This window comes from Felis catus, chromosome D4 (assembly GCF_018350175.1).
Source record: "Felis catus isolate Fca126 chromosome D4, F.catus_Fca126_mat1.0, whole genome shotgun sequence".
Taxonomy (NCBI): Eukaryota; Metazoa; Chordata; class Mammalia; order Carnivora; family Felidae; genus Felis; species Felis catus.
This window is the reverse complement of record NC_058380.1, coordinates 12,492,066-12,517,110: the sequence shown is the minus strand read 5'-3', so window position 1 is coordinate 12,517,110 and position 25,045 is coordinate 12,492,066. Positions and strand designations below refer to the sequence as shown.

Sequence of the window (25,045 nt, the reverse complement as noted above, 5' to 3'; positions counted from 1 at the left end):
GATGCTAACACCTAGCACCCAAGAACTACCAATGAATTTGAAATAGAAGAGCCCATGTTTTCTAAAGATGTCTCAGCAGGAAAAGAGATGTAGTGTGCTCAAATAGATAATATTTGACTTTTGCCTCTAAGAGTTTTTTCCTCCCTCAATGGACTTGAAAAGTCATTTCCACAATGCTTTTATATCTTCTAAGCAGAAAATATAGGAACAGCAGGGGACTGACATTTAGTTCATTAGGTTGGAACTGAGATATCTCATCTTGGGGCCTGTGGTTACTGAAGAGATTCACTCTCTCCAGAGAATAACTTACTCTACATCTGTGTGTCCAGAGCCATCATGAAATGGTATTTATTCAGTTGGGTTTCATCTTGTAAATCAGCTTTTGAGTCCTTTCTTAGAATCTGTCAACACCATGTTAGTTTTCCATGCACATAAGTCAAATAATAATGTGAGCAAATACATAAACATGCTCACTATGTACCAGGATCTGCTCTAATGGCTTCATGTGTATTAACTCATTAATCATCACAACCTCATGAAGAATGTGGGGGCACAAAGAGTTTAAGTAGTTTTTCCAAGGTGACACAGCCAAATAGAACTGGATATGCAAACATGCTTTCCAAGGAATCAATAAACTTATGGAGATTCTGACATTTCCGTTCAAAACCAACTTTGGATCATTCACTAGGATAATCTAATGTCATTTTCTACATTAACAACAAAAACAAACATTTTTAACTCCACTCCAACACAAATATCCCTAATTCCCAGTTCAGAAGGCCAAACCCCAAAGCTAGTTGTATAGAAGCCAACACCTAATCAAGGAATTAAGTGGCTATGCAAAGAAATTATCAATCATCTGTAGGAATCGGTGCTTCTTAAAGTGAAAAACTATTTAATTGGCCATTTGGATTTGCAAACCCGGCAACTGTGTCTAACCTGGAATCATCATTTATACAATTTAATTAACTACATGTTCTTTTGGGAGCAAAAATCATGTCTCATCATTTTTGCATATCTCTTGGTGTCTGACACATAGTAGCCAACTGAGAAATATTTATTAACTTGATGTGATGCACTAATCATTGTAAAAAGTTAGAGAAGTGCATCATATGTAAATTGCTATATATGCACTTTGAAGTCATTTGAGCTGTGTGATTTTGGGAAATCACCTCATCTCTCTGCACCTGTATTCCTATCAGGAAAAGGAATAGCTAGATTGGAGGGTCTGTTGGGTTCCTTCCAGCTCTGAAGGCCTAAAAGTAGACCAGCAGCCTAAATGGACCCAATAAGGGAAGACTGAAATGTCACGGCCATTTTCTAATTTGCTTTAGGGCCTAAATTAAATAGTAGCGCTGTTTAAAGAGCAGAGTGGGAGTAGTTGGTGGCTGATTCACAAATAGGGAAATTTACAAGTTTTCTCCATTACAAACTGCAAGTTGGTCAACGAGACAATTTCCATATATGCATGAAAATCAAAAAACTCTGAGCTGTGAACTCCTATCCTTTATTTGCTTGGATGCAGATTAAAAGGAAGGAAAGGTATCATATCCTCCAGCAGAGGGAGCCAGATTTTAAGCGTTAGACCACAATTCATTCCAAGGCACTGTTTTTGCCTGATACAGAAAGAAAAAATAAGTATTTTGATACTAAATCTTCATTTCTGGGCCTTATATTTAACTTTAAAAACTGTATCACAGAGACCAATACCAGTTTTCCAAAAGGCAAAATTTTTTCCCGATAATACATGCTTCTTCTTAAAAAAACAAAAAAACCCTTCTCTATCAATTTCATCAGGGGTGGTAGAATTTTTAACAACATTTATTTAGCCTATGGATATCTGAGTTCAAGTTCAAATAAAACTTACCTATGAAGGAGTCACTACAGTTTGGTTATTTTCTTTAAGTGGAGATTTTTTTGTTTATAGGTAAAGAGAAAAGTTTTTTAATGGAAATATAATTGAAATATAACACTGCATTAATTTTAAGTATACAGAAAGGATTTGATATCAGATATATTGCAAAATTGTTACCACAACAAGTTTAGTTAAATCCATTGCCTCACACATTTACATTTCTTTTCTTGCGAGGAGAAATTTCAAGATATACTTTCTTAGCAACTTTGAAATATACAATAGAATTGTTAACTAGAGTCCCTATGCTGTACACTAGAAACCCAGAAATTATTTATCTTACAACTAGAAATTTGTATCCTTTGACAATATCTCCTTATACTCTCACCCCTCAGCTCCTGGCAAGCACCATTCTACTCTCTGTTTCTACAAGTTCAGCTTTTTTTGTGATCTCACTTATATGCGAGATCATATAGTATTTGCCTTTCTCTGTCTGACTTATTTCACTTAGCTTAAAGTCCTTAAGGTCTACCCATGTAGTCACAAATGGTAGGATATCCTTTTGTATGGCTGAATATTCCTTTGTATATATACATACCATATTCTCCTGATGCATTCATGCATCAACAGGCACTTATGTTGTTTCCACATCTTGGCTATTATGAATAATTCTGGAATTAACATGGGGGTACAGATATCTCCGAGATAGTGATTTCATTTCCTTTGCATAAATACCCAGAAGTGGGATTGCTGGATAATATGGTGGCTCCTTTTTCGTGTTTTGAGGAACCTCCATATTGTTTTCCATAGGGGATGCACCAGTTTACATTCTCACCAACAGTACACGAGTGTTCTCTATTCTCCACACCTTCAACAATTGTTATTTGCCTTTTTGACCATAGCCATTCTAATAGGTGTGAGGTAACATCTCATTGTGGTTTTGATTGGCATTTCCCTGATGATCAGTGATGTTGATTGAGCATCTTGTCATGTTTCTGTTAGCCATCTGTATGTCTTCTTTGGGAAAATGTCTATTTAGTTCCTCTACCAATTTTATAATCAGATTATCTTTTTAACATTTATGTATTTATTTTGAGAGAGAGAGAGAGTGTGTGTGTGTGTGCAAGCAGGGGAGGGGCAGAGAGAGAGAAAGAGAGAGAGGGAGAATCCCAGGCAGGATCCATGCCATCAGTGCAGAGCCCCACATGGGGCTTGATCTCACAAACCACAAGATCATGACCTGAGCCAAAATCAAGAGTCCAGCACCTAACTGAGTGAGCCACCCAAGTGCCCCAATCAGATTATTTTTATTTGTTTATTTATTTTGCTGTTGAATTATATGAGTTCTTCACATATTTTGGACATTAGCCCCTTATCTGATAAATGATTTGCAAATATTCTCTCCCTTTTAGTAAGTTGCCTTTTAATTTTGTGGATAGTTTCTTCTATTGTGCAGAAGTTTTTAGTTTGATGTCATCACACTTACTTTCTTTTGCTTGTTTCCTCTGCTCTTGGCGTCAAATACAAGAAATCACTGCCAAGACTAATGTCAAAGAGCTTACCCCCTACGTTTTCTTCTAAGATTATTATGGTTTCAAGTTTTATGTTTCCATCTTTTATCCATTTTGACTTGATTTTTGTATATGGCATAAAATAGTCCAGTTTCATTCTTTTGCGTTGGCTGTCTGATTTTCCCAACACCATTCATTGACGAGACCGTCCTTTCTCCATTATATATTCTTGGCTGAAAAGTCATCATTAAGAATAGTATTTTGGCTTGATTGTGAAAGAGAAAACAGCTTATATACCGCAACCTTCATTCTCTTGTGTAGGGAAGTTTAACCACTCTGAAATAATGAGGACTCCTCTCCTGAGAATTGTTATGGGTTATTGTGCCCCTCCAAAATTCATATGTTGAAGTTCCAATCCTTGGTACCTCAAAATATGGCTATATTTGGAAATAGGGTCACTGCAGATATAATTAGTTAAATGAGGTCATACCAAGCAGGCTGGGCCCCTAATCCAATATCACCAGTATCCTTATAAAAAGGGAAATTTGGACACAGCGATACACACAGGAAGACTGCCATGTGGATATGAAGGTGGAGATCGGGGTGATAGCAATAAACCATCAGAAGCTAAAAGGAGAGGAACAGGATAGATTCTTCCTCACAGCCCTCCAAAGGAACCAATCCTGCTGGCATCTTGATCTCGGACTTTGAGAACAGTTTTTGTTGTTTAAGCTTCTCTGTGGTACTTTGTTACAGCAGTTTTAGTAAACTAATACAGGAAGTTACTCTATTGTAGTGTTTAGAATAAAAGTATTCTTTCTAAACTGTTTTCTTTTCATTTTAACTTTTAAAACAAAACATAACTTTTTAATATTGCAAAGAAATATAAACTCAGTACAGACATATAGATAAATAGAACAAGAAAATTAAAATATCACATTCCCACAAACCAGACATTACCCTTGCTAAGAGCTTGTTATATATCCTTCCAGATATTTTTATATACATTTATAAACATTGATGAAATTTTCACCTAAATTACATGATACTGCACATGATGCTTTATATTTCACCTTAGTCATTAATGAGCCACAAGTTTCCACATCAGTAAACTTTTGTTTTTCTCATGCCCCATCCATAGTCTAACACCCTCAATTATCACTAAATGATTTTACAACTTGCTCAGTGTAAACAATAATCCAATCCAGGCTTCCTCTTCAATCTGACAGAGTCTCCTCTTTTTTAAAATCTTAAATCTCGCTGACTTGATGAATAAACTGGGCTAATAGTCCTACAGTGTCCTATCTTCTAGTCTTTGAATTTCTTATAAACTAAAAGAGAACTAAAAGTTTCATATATTTAAGTTAAAGATTTAACTAGATTACATCATAGGTGGTATTACCTATTTTATATCAAACATTTTTAAATGCTAGCCTGATGAAATCCTCAAAGCAGAATGTGTTGCTTTGACTATAATATAGACATTTATACATTACAGAAATTCATTTTCTCTAAATCAGGGAGTAATAAAGGATCTTTTCTGGGGATATGGTCATATCCTAGGAAATAGAAACCTTCTGACTATGTCTATTAATTTGCTTGCCACAATGGAAGGTATGAGACATGCCCTCCTAAACAAAAATCAAAGACATCTATTCAAGTTTCCGAAGGATTTCAACAGACTTCCTTGACTTCATTCCATTCATTAACTTCCCATTCTGTCCACTTCAGTATTGCTCCATTCATTTGTTCATTTATTCAAAACATATTATTGAGCACCCATCGCAAGCCATATTCTGCCCCATCTACTGGCGATACAGTGAAATGCTCCTGTCCTCATGGAACTGACATTCTACTTATACCTCACAACTATCCCAGCCTGAAAATTTTAAACTCTGGTAATGTGCTCTCTTAACCATGAGTTCACACCCTCCTAATGTTCTCATCCATCCCCTCACTACTGTAAATCCCAAACAATTCCACCTCTTTAGACCTCTAGTCTCCTGCCCATCCCATATACCTACACCTGACCACACTTTCCTTCTTAAGGAGTTTAGACCCATGCCTGGTGGAGCATTCACAGACTCTAACAGCTCACCTCCTACCTTCACACCCTCATCTGGGATGATTTGCTTACTTACTTACTCTTCATAAATGAACTCGGACCTCCCTTAGTTTCAATTACCAACTATATGTCCACTACAGAAAATTCTCATAACTCCAAATAATTCCTCTGCACCCCATTCCCATTATATACAACCACATGCTAGATGTCTGTACCTGCGTATCCCAAGTTGAACCTATCTCAGACAGAACTTTTCTTTCTCCACATTCTCACTTTCGCTTTGTTCTCTATCTTTGTTAGTGGCACTGCTGACATCATCTTGGACACCATGTCCCCCTCCCCATCCTGCCAACTCTAGATTTTCAACTTCCCTCTCTACTGCTCTCTGTTCCCACTGACATCATCTCTCTTGTGGAAACTTCCTTACTGAACTTTCTGCTTCCAGCTATTGTCCTCCAAGCATTCCTCAACACTGCCTGTGAGTTATCTTTCTAATAATATTTGTTATCATATTACTCACCGTTTAAAGTTCATCACTTCCTGGATAAAATCTTTTTTTCTGCGTGACATATATGGCTTTTTGTGATCTGATTCCCATCTTCCTCCATTGCTTCAATGTCTTAGTTCGGGCTGCTATAACAAAATACCCCAGACTGGGGGGCTTCAACAATAAACATTTATTTCTCATAGTTCTGGAGGCTGGGAAATTCAGGATCAAGGTGCAGATAGATTAGGTGTCTGGTGAGAGTGTGCTTCCTGGCTTACAGGCAGCCATCTTCTTACTGTCCTCACACGATGGAGGGAAAAGGCAAGCTCTTTGGTCTCTTCTTAATAGGGAACTAACTGCATCAAAAGGACCCCATCTTCATGATCTCATCTAAATGTAATCACCTCCCAAAGGCCACACCTCCTGATACCACCACATTGGGGGTTAGGACTTCAACTTATAAATTTTAGGAGGATACACACATTCAGTCCATAACAGCTGCTGCCACTTCCTGCCATTCCCCAAAACTATAGACATTTTCCAAGATTCATCTTGCCTCTGTGAATTTTCCCTAGCATTATGTCCATCTAGAATTCTCTTTTCATCTCACCTTGTTCCACGTAATGACACCCACTTCCTTTTAGACAAATGTGTGCTCTTTCATCATGTATCGACTCACGTGCCCCTCCCTATTGTGAAGCATCTCTGACTTCCCTTGATGGACCAAAGAACATCTCTGGAAACCCATTTGTACACATATCCATTATAGCAATTACCATAACATATTACTTTCTGTTTATAGGTCTACTTTCCATATAATCTATGGTTTTAGAGACAAGACAGTTCTGGTGTTTAATAAATATGTGTGGACTGAGTGAATAAATAAGTGGACAACAGACATTTCTAACAACAACACAGCACTATTAGGTCCTCCACTTTGAAAAGCACAGTTTCTCTTTTGATTTTTTTTTTTTTTTTTAGTTTTATTTGAGAGAGAGAGAGAGAGAGAGAGTGCATGAGCCCAAGTCGGGAAGGGGCAGAGAAAGAGGGAGAGATAGAATCCCAAGAAGGCTCCGTACTGTCTGTATGGAGCCTGATGCGGCTCAAGTTCACAAACCGTGAGGTCATAACCTGAGCCAAAATCAAGAGTTGAACACTTAACCGACTGAGCCACGCAGGCGCCCCTACAGTTTGTTTGCAAATGGATGTCAAAAAGCAAGTTGGTAAATTTCTCAAGTTCAACTGTTTTTCCTTCAGAACATTTTTGTTGAAATATACTTATTGAAAATAAACATACAAAAACTTTCACAATGTAAATATTGTGCAGTAACTACTACCTAGATCAAGAAAAGGAACATTTGCTCCTTGAAGTAGCCTTAATGTCCCTTCTAGTCATACCCCCCAAGATAGTCACCATTTCAACTTTTAACATTCAAGAAGAACTTTCCCTTAATTATATATTCTGAAGTTTTAATAAATAAAATATGTAGTGCATTTTTGTATTGGTGGATCCAATTACCTTTTGTTTACTTTTCACCTTTTATTTTTGTTTTTTTGCCTACCAAATTTTTTGGAACTAGTTTTGCTGACTTGGTATAGAAGTGTTTTAACCACTTAAAAAATAAGGTATTCATCCAAGCAAATCAACTTATGGAGAAAACAAGTTTTAACATTACAAGGTTTGGCTATCAAATATCAAAAATCACAATCCTATAACAATTTCTTAGCCAACATTTTCAGGTGCCAGCATTCATCACAAATACTTTTTTAAATGTTTAAATAAAAATTTCATTTTAGAATAGTTTTAGAGTTACAGAAAAGTTGTGAATATAGTACAGAGTTCTTTTATAAATCTGACTCAGTTCCCCTATTATTAGCATTAGTACAATATATTTGTCACAGTGAAACAATGTGGATACATTCTTGTTAACTAACGTCCATGTTTTATTCAAATCTCTTTAGTTTTCAACCTATTGTCCTTCTTTTGTTCTGCTCCAGGATCCCATGCAGGATGTCACACGACATTTAGTAAATCATCTGTCCTTAGTTCTCAGTTTCTCAGGCCTTCCTTAACTGTGATGACCATGAAAATTTTGATGGCTACTGGTTAGATACTTTGTAGAATGTCCTTCATTTGGGATTTATCTGATGCTTTTCTCACTATTAGACTGGAGTTATGGGGGTTTAGAGGAAGATCACAGAGGTCAAGTACCATTTTCACCACATCAATTGAGGGTACATACTATCAACATCGCTTATCACTGCTGATGTTGACATTGGTCTGGCGAGGTGGTTTTATCATGATTCTCCACTATAATTATTCATATTCCCCCATTTCCATATGGTATAATGTGGTGGAAAGTCACTATGTGCAGCCCACACTTAACAAGTTGGAGGTTATGCTCATGACTTCAAGGGTGGAATATCTACATAAGTTGTCTGGTATTCTTCTGGGAGGGAGCGTTCTCTATTCTTATTTATTTAGGTTATAATCCAGTACAGTTTTACTTATTTTTCTTTGCTTAAACGATGTGCCATCTATGATCATTTGGAGTTCTTTCAGTTGACTCTTGTGTCCCTTTGACATATCTTTATCATTGTGTGTGTTGGTATGTGTGTGTGCATGTGCATGTGCATGTGCATGTGTCTGTGCTTAACATTTTCTTACTTTTCTAGACCTTCAAAATGCTCCAGCCTTATTTGGTATATTCCTTGCAGCACCTAAGAAATCAACTATTACTCCCAGGAGTCCTCATGCCACACTTTTAAGTCCAACATCACCTCAAGCTAAGTAACAAATGTACATTTTCTACCATTCAGCCCTAAAAGTCTAGAAATGTTTAAAAATTTCACCATTGATACTTTTCCATGAACAATCACCACCTCCCCTTTGCATTAGCAGCATTTGAGAGCTAAGACTTATCCTCTCCTCAAAAAACCTCCTTCCCCTACACCAGGACTTCGACTGAGGCCAACTATCTTCACAGAGATCCAAGATTCTTTAGCATGCCATCTGTTTGGCAATCTCCTGAGATAATTTTCTCTGCCTGATTTCTCTGAAGTGAGAGGCATTACATTTGCCTCCACACTCATTTCATCTGCTTTTTTTTGTTGTTGTCTTATCATGCCGCTCGACTATCCATTTTCTTGAGTTTTTTTCTTCTCTTTCAAAGCCACTGTTTTGCAGTTATTCAATAAAATTAGAAACGCCAAAGGCTTCTTTTTCTATTTTCTTGTGTTATGTGAAAGAGCTTTTAGAACACTTCACTGGACTTTAAACTACTTATGAGAAAGAGGCATCCTGAAAAGAAATGCTCTTTACTTTACGATTTTCCTATGTTCTTTTCTTCAGCTGGCTTGAACAGAAAAGCATTTTCTGATTCCTGTATTTGCTTGAGCATTTTAGAAATATTTCTTTGCTTGATGTACTTCAATTTTTAAAATGCCACCACATGCACTGTGCAGTTTGTTTTTTTAAAGCTCAATCAACTCTTTGCCAGTATCATATCAACTATCTTATCAGTCAGTATACTACCTGAATTCAATCTACTGGAAGTTTGTATAAATTTTTAATGAAAAGGGGAATTAAATGCATTAAAACATACAATACTGAAAAATACTCTACCATCAATCCATTCTTTCTCTCTCCCAATTTATAACTTGAATTTCTCCTTTCCCAAATACTGCCAAATTTGTTTCAGATTAGACTCATCTGTTTTCCTACTTGGGGATTTTACTCATTTGTATTGTCTTAAATTTAATTAAATGCAGATTTTTTTCTGATAGTTTTTGAGGGTAGGCTAAGAATCTATAGAATCTTACCTTCTCATAAATGAACACTTAGTACGCACTTATATGAATTGTTAAGGTAAAAGGCTCCTTAAGTCCTTAGTCTGGTGGTACAACATAGACTAAAAGAATTATTATCTACAAATACTCAATTTTACCTTTATTAAAATGATTGTTGAAACCAAAACCCACAAGTTCTATTGGTGTTTAATGGAAATAGGTGAAATGTGGCATAGTTTTGAGACTATAAAGCAGAAGGACTTTGGGGAAAGTCATCAGAAAGATGTGACTGCAGATTGACCTGTAAACTGGACTCAGGCACTCAGAGGCTTCTCACCCGGTCTCCTGTCCTTGAAATGTGGGTTCTGCTTGCCTTTCCCCTCTCCCAGAGGCTGCTCCAGGGACACAGCCATAAGGTGGTGATGTGGTGTGGAGAGCACCTGCATGGTATCCATGACTGAGCCCAGTTAGGGCCTCTATAAACTTTTAAGATTTGGAGGGTGGGCGTGGGGGTGCATTAGGCTTGCTTGCCAAAGACAAGCCTGTATGTAGGTTCCCTTTTCTCTTATTAAAACTGTCACCTACCAACCTGGATGGCCTGCTTCTTTCTTCTGTCTCACCCTGCCCTCTTTGCCCTCTGCTTATGAGGGGCCCATTTTAGATTACACCAAGGAAGCTCCTGGAGGGTTATGAACCAACAAAGGAGTTATCCATCACCCTTTGTCTAGAAAAATAAGGGAGAAAGTGTAGAACACGTACATGCCAGTTACTATAACATTTAAGGTACATCTGTACTTTATGTCGCCATCATGAAGTTGTATTTCTGTCTATATCTGCCTACTAACAGAAGTACTTGGGCTTCCCCCCTTGTTACTAGCATTGAGATTTAACAGAAGATCAACTTCACCTATAAAGTATATGGTACTTACTAAATACTAAGTAAATATTAAATTTGTCCCTCATCTTGATTAAAAATTGCTTAGATCAATGTTTTCCCTCCTGTTTTCCATGAAATACTAAGATCCTATGAGCTATGAACAGATATTCCCTGAAAAAATGATTGTGTGATGAAGTAAATCTGGGAAATGCCAGATGAAACAGGGTTTAATTGCCTTCTGTTCTACAGAAGTTTTCAGGGTCTTTAATGTGCATCATAATGCTCTAAGATAGGGATATGGTATATGGCATTCCCCGCAGACATTTGAGTACAGAACATTTCTTTTTTTAATTTATTTTTAATTAATTAATTAATTAATTTATTTATTTATTTATTTATTTATTATTGAAGTATAGTTGACATACAATGCTATATTAGTTTCAGGTATACAACATATTGATTTGACAATTCCTTTTTTTTAAATGTTTATTTATTTTGAGAGAGAGGGAGCAAGAGAAATAGAAAGAGAGCAAGAACCCCAAGCAGGCTCTGCACTGTCAGCACAGAGCCCAACACGGGGCTCAAACCCACGAACCATGAGATCATGACCTGAGCTGAAATCAAGAGTCGGAGGCTCAACTGATTGAGCCACCCAGGCGCCCCTAATTTGACTATTCTATACATTACTCAGTGCTCACCAAGGTAAGTATACAGTCACCATCTGTCACCATACATGATTGCAATGTTATTGACTATATATCCTATGTTGTACTTTCCACCCTTGTGACTTATTTATTTCATAATGACATTTTGCACCTCTTAGTCCCCTTCAACCATTTCGCCCATCCTCCCTCCCCTTTAGCAATCACCAGTTTGTTCTTTGTACTTATAAGTCTGCTTCTCAACGTGTTGCTGCTGTTGATTGTAACACTTTCTTCAAGGAATGCCAATACTCCCAGATCAGTTTTGGGAAATGCTAGATTAATATGAAGAACAAGGGAGGAAGAAACTTCACACAAGTGTTGGGAGGAGGAGGATGGTGCTGTTAATAGCAGCAGGAAACAGGAGGGACAAGTTTGCAATGGAAAATTATTTCATTTTGAACATAGTGAGGTTCCGTTACTCTCTGGTACAGATGAGCAGTATATGTGAGAGTCAAGCTCAGGAGAGAGGTCAGGGCTGGAGTTATTGATGATTATTGATCAAAAGTCCTCCACCATACAGTCTCAGCACTCCGATCCATTACAATCACTCATGAGATAGGTCACAAGTAACCTTTGCCTAATATTAGTTAAAATACCAAGTTTTCAAGTGGTTTATACTTCCAAAGAGAATAAAGAGTATTAAAGACTTTTCTGTATGTAATGTTATGAAGAAAATTTACTTTCTCCGCAATTAGTGAGTAAATGAATACTTTAATAAATATGAGGGTGGAGGCTGGGCTTCCAGGTCCTCAAATCAATAATAGTAGGCAGACCTTCCCCACATGTGAGGGTGAGTTCAATTCCTGAGATAGAAAGGGGGAGAGAAGACTTGTGAGAGTTTGGGTGAATGGATGACACAAGAGAAGGGGGGAGAGGAAGAGGTGTGAGGGCAGAGACACTGAATGGAGATTTTCAAGTAGAGTGTCACATGCTGCATGATATAATGCATCCTCATGCCCCCATAACGGAAATAAGCAAAACACAATTTGCTCAAGGTAGTTTGACTTTTTAAGAGAAACTCATTTTTCTTGGGCAGAGTACCATGACAGCATCTATTTGTAAGAAAAGAAAAGGGATAGCCAGGGTCCAGGTGACCCCTTGGGCGGACTCTGCTGGCTACCTGCCCAACATCTGTTTCCCTCCTTCTGTCTTTCTGACAGGACCTTGCTTTGCCTGATGTAACCAAGCAACGGAATCCAGAAGAAGCTATCCCCATTTGCATGAAGCTCAGGAGAAGGTTCTGGTTTGTCTAACCTAATCATGGCATTCCCCTTGCTGGGTTTCAGGAATGTACATGTAACCCAATTCTGGCCACTGAGATTGCATGATAGAGACGTCTGGGGAAGCTTTCCCAACTCCTGAGAAATGCACTCAAGGAGAGACAATCATTCTTTTTCCTCTGGACATCCTCATGTCTGGACATGACGGCTACAACAGCTTCAACCACAATGCAGCCAGTGTGAGGAAGGCAGAGGCAAGATACGTGCAGAGGCTGGATGTTAGCAGACTAGGGACCTGCCCTACCCTTGGACATCTTGTTAGGAGAGATCATAAATGTGCTTATTGTTTAAATCAGTTTAATAATTTTGTTTCTTGCAGGCAAAAGTATGTGAACTAATGTATGCCTATAATAACATCACTCTAATTGCATTCTGAAAAAGTTTCCCGGGCAGGAGAGCATTTTTTTTCTACAAATACATCTCATTGCTGTACACCAAGACCGCAGACTGCATACCTTTTGTGTTTCAAATTTCACTATTTGGCCAGCTTCTATATTTTCTAAGATCTGGGTACTGGTAATATAAATTAAGCTTTCAGAAAGAGAATATGAGTTTTAAAATAACAGTTTTACCTGGAAGATGGGGATTGGCACCTATCATTAGTATTTTTTTTCTTTTTTTAATGTTTTATTTATTTTTTTTTTATTTTTAAATTTTTTTTTCAACGTTTATTTATTTTTGGGACAGAGAGAGACAGAGCATGAACGGGGGAGGGGCAGAGAGAGAGGGAGACACAGAATCGGAAACAGGCTCCAGGCTCTGAGCCATCCGCCCAGAGCCTGACGCGGGGCTCGAACTCACCGACCGCGAGATCGTGACCTGGCTGAAGTCGGACGCTTAACCGACTGCGCCACCCAGGCGCCCCTGTTTTATTTATTTTTGAGAGAGTGAGAGTCCGTACATGAGGAGGGGAGGGGCAGAGAGAGGGAGACAGAGGATCCAAAGCAGGCTCTGTGCTGACAGCAGCAAACTCCACAGGGGCTCGGACTCACCAACCATGAGATCATGACCTGAGCCAGAGGTCAGATGCTCAACCCACGGAGCCACCCAGGCGCCCCCTGTGTAATTTTTGTCTTTGAATTGCAGCTCAATAGAATACCTATTCCATGGTTAATTCTTGGTCATCCATGTGCTGTAAATAGGTACACTGTGAAGAAGTCAAACTTGAATGTCATTCCCATACCTCATTTTGATTATATATTGCAGCTTTCTTGGGGGGGAGAGAGCTTGTTTTACTTCTCTGAGATGGCTGCTGTCCGTTCCCAGTCTGTGATAGGAAAGTGACTTGTAAGAACCACGTGGTGTTTGTGTTCAGGGGAATACAAAAATGACAAAACTCTGTCACTTATTCATAAATATTTTTCAAGCCCATAAAATAAAGACAAGGCACCATGAGCAGGGATATAATGAGTTGTTGCCAGTAACCTTTAGCGAACTTACAGAACAATTTCATTTTCCGTACTAAGAAATTTAAGTGAGGAGGCTTGAGGCAAACACAAAGAGGCAAATTATACCACTTTAAACATTATGTCTCAAACATCCAATTCAGCACCACTGTCCTCCAAGTTTATAGTTTCTGTGGGCAGTTACACTTTAGATAACCGAATGTGTAACAGTGGTTGCGGACCACAGAAAGGCAGTGTGCACACTGCTTTTTCTTTGGTGCAGCATTTCCTTAAAACAATTTTCCTCTCAGCCCCTCTTCCACACCATCTTTTCAGCCCTCAGGCTCAGCAGCTGCCTGTATCGTGCCTATCACATGATAGCATTCAACTTTTTTTTTTTATTTTTTTTTCAACGTTTTTTATTTATTTTTGGGACAGAGAGAGACAGAGCATGAACGGGGGAGGGGCAGAGAGAGAGGGAGACACAGAATCGGAAACAGGCTCCAGGCTCTGAGCCATCCGCCCAGAGCCTGACGCGGGGCTCGAACTCACCGACCGCGAGATCGTGACCTGGCTGAAGTCGGACGCTTAACCGACTGCGCCACCCAGGCGCCCCTGTTTTATTTATTTTTGAGAGAGTGAGAGTCCGTACATGAGGAGGGGAGGGGCAGAGAGAGGGAGACAGAGGATCCAAAGCAGGCTCTGTGCTGACAGCAGCAAACTCCACAGGGGCTCGGACTCACCAACCATGAGATCATGACCTGAGCCAGAGGTCAGATGCTCAACCCACGGAGCCACCCAGGCGCCCCCTGTGTAATTTTTGTCTTTGAATTGCAGCTCAATAGAATACCTATTCCATGGTTAATTCTTGGTCATCCATGTGCTGTAAATAGGTACACTGTGAAGAAGTCAAACTTGAATGTCATTCCCATACCTCATTTTGATTATATATTGCAGCTTTCTTGGGGGGGAGAGAGCTTGTTTTACTTCTCTGAGATGGCTGCTGTCCGTTCCCAGTCTGTGATAGGAAAGTGACTTGTAAGAACCACGTGGTGTTTGTGTTCAGGGGAATACAAAAATGACAAAACTCTGTCACTTATTCATAAATATTTTTCAAGCCCATAAAATAAAGACAAGGCACCATGAGCAGGGATATAATGAGTTGTTGCCAGTAACCTTTAGCGAACTTACAGAACAATTTCATTTTCCGTACTAAGAAATTTAAGTGAGGAGGCTTGAGGCAAACACAAAGAGGCAAATTATACCACTTTAAACATTATGTCTCAAACATCCAATTCAGCACCACTGTCCTCCAAGTTTATAGTTTCTGTGGGCAGTTACACTTTAGATAACCGAATGTGTAACAGTGGTTGCGGACCACAGAAAGGCAGTGTGCACACTGCTTTTTCTTTGGTGCAGCATTTCCTTAAAACAATTTTCCTCTCAGCCCCTCTTCCACACCATCTTTTCAGCCCTCAGGCTCAGCAGCTGCCTGTATCGTGCCTATCACATGATAGCATTCAACTTTTTTTTTTTATTTTTTTTTCAACGTTTTTTATTTATTTTTGGGACAGAGAGAGACAGAGCATGAACGGGGGAGGGGCAGAGAGAGAGGGAGACACAGAATCGGAAACAGGCTCCAGGCTCTGAGCCATCAGCCCAGAGCCCGACACGGGGCTCGAACTCACGGACCGCTAGATCGTGACCTGGCTGAAGTCGGACGCTTAACCGACTGCGCCACCCAGGCGCCCCAGATAGCATTCAACTTTTACCTGCCACAGGAGCGGTGTTTGTTCTGATTGGTGCTCTGGCTTACAGACGAACAGTGTTTTACTGCAAGAATGATTGCAGTCGGAATGACGGAAGCTCTGGCAAACTGTCTTGCCCTGGGTGCATGAAACTTTCTTAGGCCAATTTTGCCAACTCCTCCCATTTCCCAAGATTACCACTGAAGCCCTTGGTAATACAAACATGCTAATTATCTGAATCCTTCTAGCCAAAGCCCTTCCGATTCCATGGATTGCAATTATCAGTTAGTTACCCATGCACTCATTCCTAATGGCATAGGATTATGACAGGGGTCTTTATGCGAATTCCTTCAGCACTTCCGAGTGCCCACTGTGCTTTAGAAACACGTGGCCCCCAGATGAGTAGAAATGATCCCTACTCTTCAAGAGCCCCTGTGAAATGGCCATAAGATAATCAGGTGAGTGCCATGAGAGACTCATACAAAAGTCACAAATGGTGGAGGAAGCAACCGATTCCGGACTTGGGGAGAGAATTAGGGACTATTTCACTGGGGATAAGCATATTTTTCAAAACAGTAAAAAAAAAAAAAGTCACAATTTTATGTTTTGAGCCTCTCTGAGTCCATAGCATGCTTACTTCTCTCACACTTTAACTCTGATTCATAAAAACAATGGCCAATGAATAATACGGGAAAACAAGGCTGCACATCCATACAATACCAGGTAGAAAGTGGTCAGGCTACGGAAGTACAGAGCTGATTTTCTGTTGGGAGAATTGGTGGGACATGGATTGTGTGACCACTTGGCAAACTGCCCAGAATACGGGCCACTGAAAAGTCACAGGCTAAATGAACAGTATTTCCTTAATCACTAAGAGTTGAATCATATTTGTCTTAACAGTGAGCGTCTAAAGAAAGTTCTGGGCTTATTTTTAGGGGTCTTGGTTCTAATTCCAAAAGTCACTTCACCAATTGGAAGCTTAAATGCCAAACAGAAGTAATGATAATCATACACACATACATTCATACACACACACACACACACACACACACACATTCATGTACACACACGTATACAATATCCATTAAGTTGTTGTGATGATGGAATTATGTAAATATACTAAAAGCACTGGCACATGTTGGTTCTCAACCCTGTTAGCTGACTCTAGACCTGGAAATTCTATGCTACATCTGGCCCCTGACCTTAACCTCTAGAAAACTCAGGTCATGTTCCTCTCCCATGTAACTGTTGCCTTCTCCAACTTCCAACCCTGGATGACTGGGTTTCGGGGTATCCATAAAGCTCCTGGAAAGGTATGAAGTATTTTGGGTGGATGACGCTATCCTACAATGTGCCAACTGCTTTGATCCTTTCGTTGCAATGAGATAGTTCTAGACAGTAGGAGATAGAAGTCAACAGGTTATTTTTCGTGTTCCTTTATTCTCTACTTGCTATTTCCAGCTGTCTACCAAAGAAGGAACTTCACAGTTCTCAGCTAGCTATCTCAGCTATCCAGTGAACCCTGATTGGAGTGTTCACTTTGTCTTAGGAGTGGGCCTGGAAGAGTTATCTCAACCCATAAGCATTGTGAGGACTGTCAATGACAGGAGCAAGGGTCTGAAGTGACAAAAAAACAAAAACAAAAACATAAAAACCAACAAAAAAAAGCCACCAAATTATGTTACCAACTTAAGACAAATGGAAAAGGTCTCTCTGTTTCTCTTATAGAAGTACCAAGTGGGGAGATAGCCTAGGTGGCTCAGTTGGTTAAGTATCTGACTTCAGCTCAGGTCATGATCTCAGAGTTTGTGGGTTCAAGCTCCGCGTTGGGCTCTGTGCTCACAGCTCAGGGCCTGGATCCTGCTTTGGATTCTATGTCTCCTTCTCTCTCTGCCCCTCCCCTGTGCTCACACCCTGTCTTTCTCTCTCTCTCAATAATAAATAAACATTAAAAATTAAAAAAAAAAGAAATACTAAAGGGAAGAGGCACAATTTCTGTACAGAAAAGGACTTCTCACAAGAGTACAACAGTACTCTGGTAGACTGTACAAATGGACCAAACTACCCCTCTTATCCACACTCTTTGGGAGAACCCACCTACGACTCTGGGATGGCCCCAGGATGTGCTCCAGTCGGGCTGTAGTAAATATGACACAGGCAGATGTTTGAAAAGCCTTGTGCACAGAGGCTTCCCCACACGCTGCTCTTGGGGACTTCGCCATCACCATGTGAACAAGGCCAGTCTGCTGCTCAGCCTCTCCGCCTCATGATGAATGACCCCCAGCAAGGGCATCCCTGACCTCCAGCTCACTCTGAGCCAAGAGCCAGCCAGGTGAGTGAGACCATCCCAGACCATCCAGTCCCAGTTGTTGCCACCCAGACTAGAGAGACCACCCAGGAGACCACATGGTTAGCAAATGCTAGTTGATAAAATTACATATTCTCTTTTGTGGTTGCCCTACAAAAATACACTGTGTGTGTGTACATACGTGTATACTTTGTCTTCTAGAAATGGATACACAGACCTTAATAGTAGCTTGCTAAACATTCACAATTTATTTCATCATCTTCCAGAGGAAAGCTTCATTACTTATGACGTCAGAGTGTTTCCCAATGTTCTCTTCACAGGAATATTTGTAGCTTTTACAGGGTAAAAGGTCTGGATTTCTTTAGACTGTCAAAGGTGCTCATGAACACAACAGATTAAGATCCACTGCTTAGAGGGGAGATTTTAGTATGAGGGAAGAGTGTTGGAAAATGAGATGAGTTTGATTCCTAGACAGCAAGCCTAAGTTACTATCCTAATAGGTGAAAAGTAGAAATATGTAATAAAAAAATTAAAGAATACATTTCTACAAAATACAAATCAAGACTACATTAACATACCACCTCACACCAATCAGAGTAGCTAAAATTAACAACTCAGGAAACAACAGATGTTGGCGACAACATGGAAAAAGAGAATTGTTGGTGGGAATGCAAACTGGTGCAGCCACTCTAGTAAACAGTGTTGAGGTCTCTCAAAAGATTAAAAATAGAATTACCCTATGACCTAGCAATAGAACTATTAGGAATTTATCCAAAGGATACAGGAGTGCTGATTCATAGGGGTACATGTGCCCCAATGTTTATAGCAGCACTACCAACAATAGCCAAATTATGGAAAGAGCCCAAATGTCCATCAACTGATAAATGGATGAAGAAGATGTGGTTTATATATACAATGAAATACTACTTAGCAATGAGAAAGAACGGAATCCTGCCATTTGCAGCAATGTGGATGGAACTGGAGGGTATTAGGCTAAGTGAAGTAAGTCAGTCAGAGAAAGACAGATGTCATATGTTTTCACTCATATGTGGAAGTTGAGAAACTTAACAGATGACCATGGGAGAAGGGAAAGAAAAAAAATATATAGTTACAGAGAGGGAGCCAAACCATAAAAGACTCTTAAATACAAACTGAGGGTGGAAAGGGTGGAGAGCAGGGAAAATGGGTAATGGGCATTGAGGGGGACACTTGTTGGGATGAGCACCGTGTGTTGTATGTAAGCAATGAATCATGGGAATCTACTCCCAAAGCCAAGAGCACACTTTATACGCTGTATGCTAGCTAACTTGACAATAAATTACATTTTAAAAAATGTTTAATAAAAAAAGAATACATTTCCATAGCATTTCGCAAATAATCTCAGTATTACTTTGACTTACTGTATCAACATTATCAAAAACACTGGTTAAACACACACCCGTGCATTCTAAATCTTCACACGACAGTGCCTGCCTCCAAAATTTTCCAGGATTCTCTTCATTTTCAAATATTGTCACTTTGTAACAGAAATTCCAATATTTGATTCTAAATGAAATCTTCCAGGCTGCTTCTCAAGTTCAGAACGAAAATCTTTTTTTTTTTTTAGATTATGTGTACCATTTTTTTTAAAAATTATGTTACAAAATGTTATGATCTTGAAAGATAAATAACCCAGTTAAAAATGGAAAATGGATATGAATTAAGATTTCTCCAAAGAAGATATACAAATAGCCAATAAGCACATGGCAAGATGTTCAACAGCATTGGCCATTAGGGGAATACAAAGGAAAACTGCAATGAGACCCCACTTCTCACCAACTAGAACGGCTATGATCAAAACAATGGAAGACAACAGATGTTGGTAAGGATATGGAAAAATTGGGGCCCTTATGCACTGCTAGTGAAAATGTAAAATGGTAAAGCTACGTTAGGAAATAATTCGGCAGTTCCTCAAAAGATTAAACAGAGTTCCCATATGACACAGCAGTTCCCCTCCTGGGTATATACCCAAGAGAAATGGAAACATACATTCACCCAAAAACTCATACACGAATATTCACAGCACCATTATTCATAACAGCTAAAAGGTAGAAGTAACCCAACGTCTATCAACTGATGAATGGATACATTGTAGTATATCTTTATGAGTACTGACAACTTCATTCAACATAGATGAAGCTTGAAAACATTATGCTAAGTGAAAGAAACTAGTTAGTCACAAAGACCACACAGTGTATGATTTCACTTATATAAAATATTCAGAATAGGCAAATCTATAGAGAAAGAAAGTAGATTAATGGTTGCTTAGGACTGAGAGCTTGGGAGGGAATGGGGAATAACAGCTAATGGATATGGAATTTCTTTTAGGTGTGATGAAAATGTTCTAAAATTGATTGTGGTGATGGGAGCACAACTCTGTGAAAATACCAAAAAGCATTGAATCATACACTTTAAAAGGGTGAAGTTGATGGTTCAGAATCATATCTCAATAAAAGCTTACGAAAATGTTATAAAGCTTATGATCTTAATTGGGAACACTAATTTACTGTGTGAGATTTTGGGTTTTCCACTTTGACATATAATGGCTGCCTCATGTTTGTCCCACCTCAGCTATTTGGGAGTGGGCTTCCAGTTCTTGGCAAATTGTCCACCACTGTCGCTGAAATAAAGTCAGCTGCTGGTCAACACAGCTTTGAGCAAGTATCTTCCCATTCCTGCCTGGGGTCTTATGAATCTGGAGTTTCCCTATACTTCTGGAACACTGTTATCCAGGGCTTTCCTTTCTAAGTAAACCAGTAAGCTGGCCAGGCCCTACTTATCTTCATCTGTCATCTCCACATCCCAGGGGTTGGGTCTAGTATGCTTACTTCCTCCCTCACTGCCAAATGGATTTCTAGTATAATCCAGTGGATTTGAGGTTCCTCTGTACTTCTAAAGTGAAGCCCCTGGCTGATTCCCCATCTCTATTTTCTTCATCACATACCCTGGGATCTTGACTCCTATTCGAACTCAACCAGATTTGCTATGTCCCTTCTACTAGGATTCAGTCTCTACCTTTACTAACCTAACCTTAGTAACCAAGAAGCTGCCAGTTTTGCCATTTTTCTGCTATCCATTCCCCTCCGCTACACAACTTAATTATTTCATGTTTGTCCTGCCCCTCCTTAGGTAAAGGGTCACAAGGCCTCCATAAATGAGTGAAGTGTACCAGGTAAGAACTGCAGCAAAATGATGATCTTAGCCCCCATCAAAAGAATGCTTTCCCCCCTGCTGATTGTTGCTGTATTAAAATAAGGCCTTCTGCTGCCAGATCTGCCAATTTGTCAAGGGCATGGAAATCCAGACATTTAAGTAAAATCTCCTAATTTATATAATTTGCCTTGATTTCTTTTAATTAATGAAAAAAAAAACATCATGAAGGCCATACAAAACTTACCTGTAAGCCAAATTTAACTCAAGAACCACCATTATGGGAATTATCCAAAGGATATAGGAGTGGTGATTCGAAGGGGTACAGGTACCCCAATGTTTATAGCAGCACTATCAACAATAGCCAATTTATGGAAAGAGCCCAAATGTCCATCAACTGATGAATGGGTAAAGAAGATGTGGTGTGTATACACACACACACACACACACACACACACACACACACACACACTAGAATACTACTCAGAAATAAAAAAGAATGAAATCTTGCCATTTGCAGCAATGTGGATGGAACTGGAGGGTATTATGCTAGATGAAGTCAGTCAGTCAGAGAAAGACAGATATCATATGATTTCATTCATATGGGGAATTTAAGAAACTTAACAGAAGACCATAGCAGAAGGAAAAGAAAAATAAGTTACAGAGAGGGAGGCAAACCATAAGAGACTCTTTAACAAACTGAGGGTTGATGGGGGTGGTGGGTGATGGGTATTGAGGAGGGCGCTTGTTGGGATGAGCAAAGGGTGTTGTATGTAAGTGATGAATCATGGCAATCTACTCCTAAAGCCAAGACTACACCGTATGTTAGGTAAATTGACAATTAAAAAAAAAAAAAAGAACCACCACTGCAGTAGATCTACTTAGGATTTGCCCAACCAATCTCCCACACTCCCCACAGCAGTCTGCATCTGCCATGGTGGGCTCACACCAACAGGTCTGACAGAACAGACACAAGGGCCAAAAGGAAGCTATGGAACAAATTTGTGTGTGTGTGTGTGTGTGTGTGTGTGTGTGTGTGTGTGTGTGTAGATAGATAGATACACACACATACACACACACAATATAAATATAGACAACACACAAGAGATAGTTGTTATTTTGGTGCCTTGGGTGAAATCCTATAAAGTATGCATGTGGAAATAAATAGGCTGTGTGGTTACTTTCTAAAGAAGACATTTCCAATGATCAAATCAAAGCTCCAATTTTTCTTATTTCAAATGGTCTTTGATACTAACAAGAGAAACCACTGAAGCAGTTATCTAAAGAAATCCAAAGCAATACAAAATACTTCACCTATAAGACCTGGGTTTCAGAGTAATATTGTAAAGTTCATTCAGTCCAACATTCACTCATTCACTAATGGATGGCAAGTGAATATTTGGAATGGAGCAAATCTCTGCTGTATTCTTTATTTCAGTGTGCCATTTTACTTCACTAGTTCAAATATAATCTCTTATTCTCCTTCTAGACCAAACCAAAGTGGATTTTTTTTAATGTTTATTTTTGAGAGAAACAGACAGAGGCAGACCACGAGTGCTGAAGGGACAGAGAGAGAGGAAGACACAGAATCTGAAGCAGGCTCCAGGCTCCGAGCTGTCAGCACAGAGCCCAATGCAGGGCTCGAACTCATGAATGGCGAGACTGTGACCTGAGTCCGAAGTTGGATGCTTAACTGACGGAGCCACCCAGGCTCCTCCCAAAGCAGATTTCTACGTGGATCCCTCATGGTACACGTAGGCCAATTATGGAAACTGTGATGTTAGTCATTCTGATAATACAGAATTTCTGCTAAAGCAGATTAATCTTATTTTCTAGGTACCAGGCATTGTTCAAAGATAATGATATGGCCATTAAGACTTTTTCCTTACAAAAAGGGAAGAAAACCAAATGATGAGAAGCTATTCATTTATATTTGCATACTTCAAACAGCTGTCTACCCTAGATATGTTACTGAGTGTTAGGGGTGATTAAATTTGAATTTATAGTTGGTGGAAGGAAAGGTAATCCTAGGCAGGTAGCCACTACAATAGGCAATATATAAAGAATTAACATTTTAATGCAACAGAATGAAACTGGGTCACTTTCTTACACCATACACAAAAATAAACTCGAAATGGATTAAGGACCTACATGTAAGACCTGAAAACAAAAACTGCCAAGAGAAAACATAGGCATATGTAAACTCTTAAACATTAGTCTTAGTAATATTTTTCTGGATCTGTCTCCTCATGTCAGGGAAACAAAAGCAAAAATAAACATTTGGGATTACATGAAACTAAAAAAGTTTCACTTTTGCACAGTGAAACCATCAACAAAACAAAAAGCAACCAAGTGCATAAGAGAGGATATTTGCAAATGATATATCCAATAAGGGGTTAGTATCCAAAATATATAAAGAACTTCTACCACTCAACATAAAAAACACATAATCTGATTGAAAAATGGGCAGAGGGGCATGTCTTTTTCTGAAGAAGACATACAAACGGCCAACAGAAAGAGGAAAAGATGCTCAATATCACTAATTCTCAAGGAAATGCAAAGCAAAATCACAATGAAATATTACCTCATACCTGTGAGAATGGCTAGTATCAGAAAGATAAGAAATAACAAGTGTTGGTGAGGATATGGAGAAAAGGGAACCCTTTTGTACTGTTGGTAGAAATGTAAATTGGTGCAGCTACAATAGAAAACAGTATGCAGGTTCCTCAAAAAATTAAAAATGCAAATACTGGAAATACTATTAACCCAGTAATTGTACTTCTGGGTATTTATCTAAAGAAAATGAAAGCACCAATTCAAAAAGATATATGCACCCCTGTGTTTATTGCAGCATCATTTATAATAGCCAACCTAAGCGTCCACTGATAGATGCACAGATAAAGATGTGGTACACCTTTTTTTTTTTCCAGTGGCTCTTTTTACTTGGCAATGAAAAAAAAATGAGATCTTGCCATTCATAACAGCATGGATGGACCTAGAGGGTATTACGTTAAGTTAAATAAGTCAGACAGAGAAAGGCAAATACTATACGATTTTACTTATATGTGGAAACTAAAACCAAACAAATGAACAAACAGAAAGACTCATAAATACAGAGTACAAACTGGTAGTTGCCAGAGGGAAGGGTAGTGGTGAAGAATAGGTGAAATAGGTGAAGGAGATTAAAAGGTACAAGCTTCCAGGGGCGCATGGGTGGCTCAGTTGGCTAAGCTTCTGACTCTGGCTCAGGTCATGATCTCAGGGTTTGTGGGTTCGAGCCCCACATCAGGCTCTGAGCTGACAGCTCGGAGCCTGCAGCCTGCTTTGGATTCTGTCTCCCTCTCTCTCTCTACCCCTCCCCAACTTGTGCATGCGCTCTCTCTTTCTCTCTCTCAAAAATAAAAGAGGTAAAACTTCTAGTCCTAAAATAAATAAGCTAAGAGGATGACAAGTATAACATAGGGAATATAGCCAAAAATATTATAGTAACTCTTTATGGTGACAGATGGCAACTACACTTACCATAGTGAGCATATTGTAATGTATATAATTGTCAGATCACTAAGTTGTACACCTGAAATTAATATAATAGTGTATACCAACTATACTTCAATTAAAAATAAGAAAAAGAATTAACATTACGCTTATAATATACATTTATGTATAATATATATATATGTATATTGTGTGTACATGCAGACACATACTTTAAAGCAGCAAGAAATTATAGTCAAATTCTGCTGATGAATGCTTACCAGGCATATCCACATTTTCTTTTTCTTTATTAGTTATCATTTCTCCACTCACAAGGCTTATGGTCTCCACCATAATTTGCTGATCAAGAGTTGGA

The 25,045-nt window shown here is 39.1% G+C and overlaps 1 protein-coding gene across 3 annotated transcripts in view; it reads right to left on the bottom strand.

Annotated features, from left to right (window-relative positions):
- MAMDC2 (MAM domain containing 2) overlaps nt 1-25,045 on the bottom strand; it is a 350,523-nt gene that overhangs the window by 246,709 nt on the left and 78,769 nt on the right. The gene's annotated exons all lie outside the window — the stretch shown is intronic.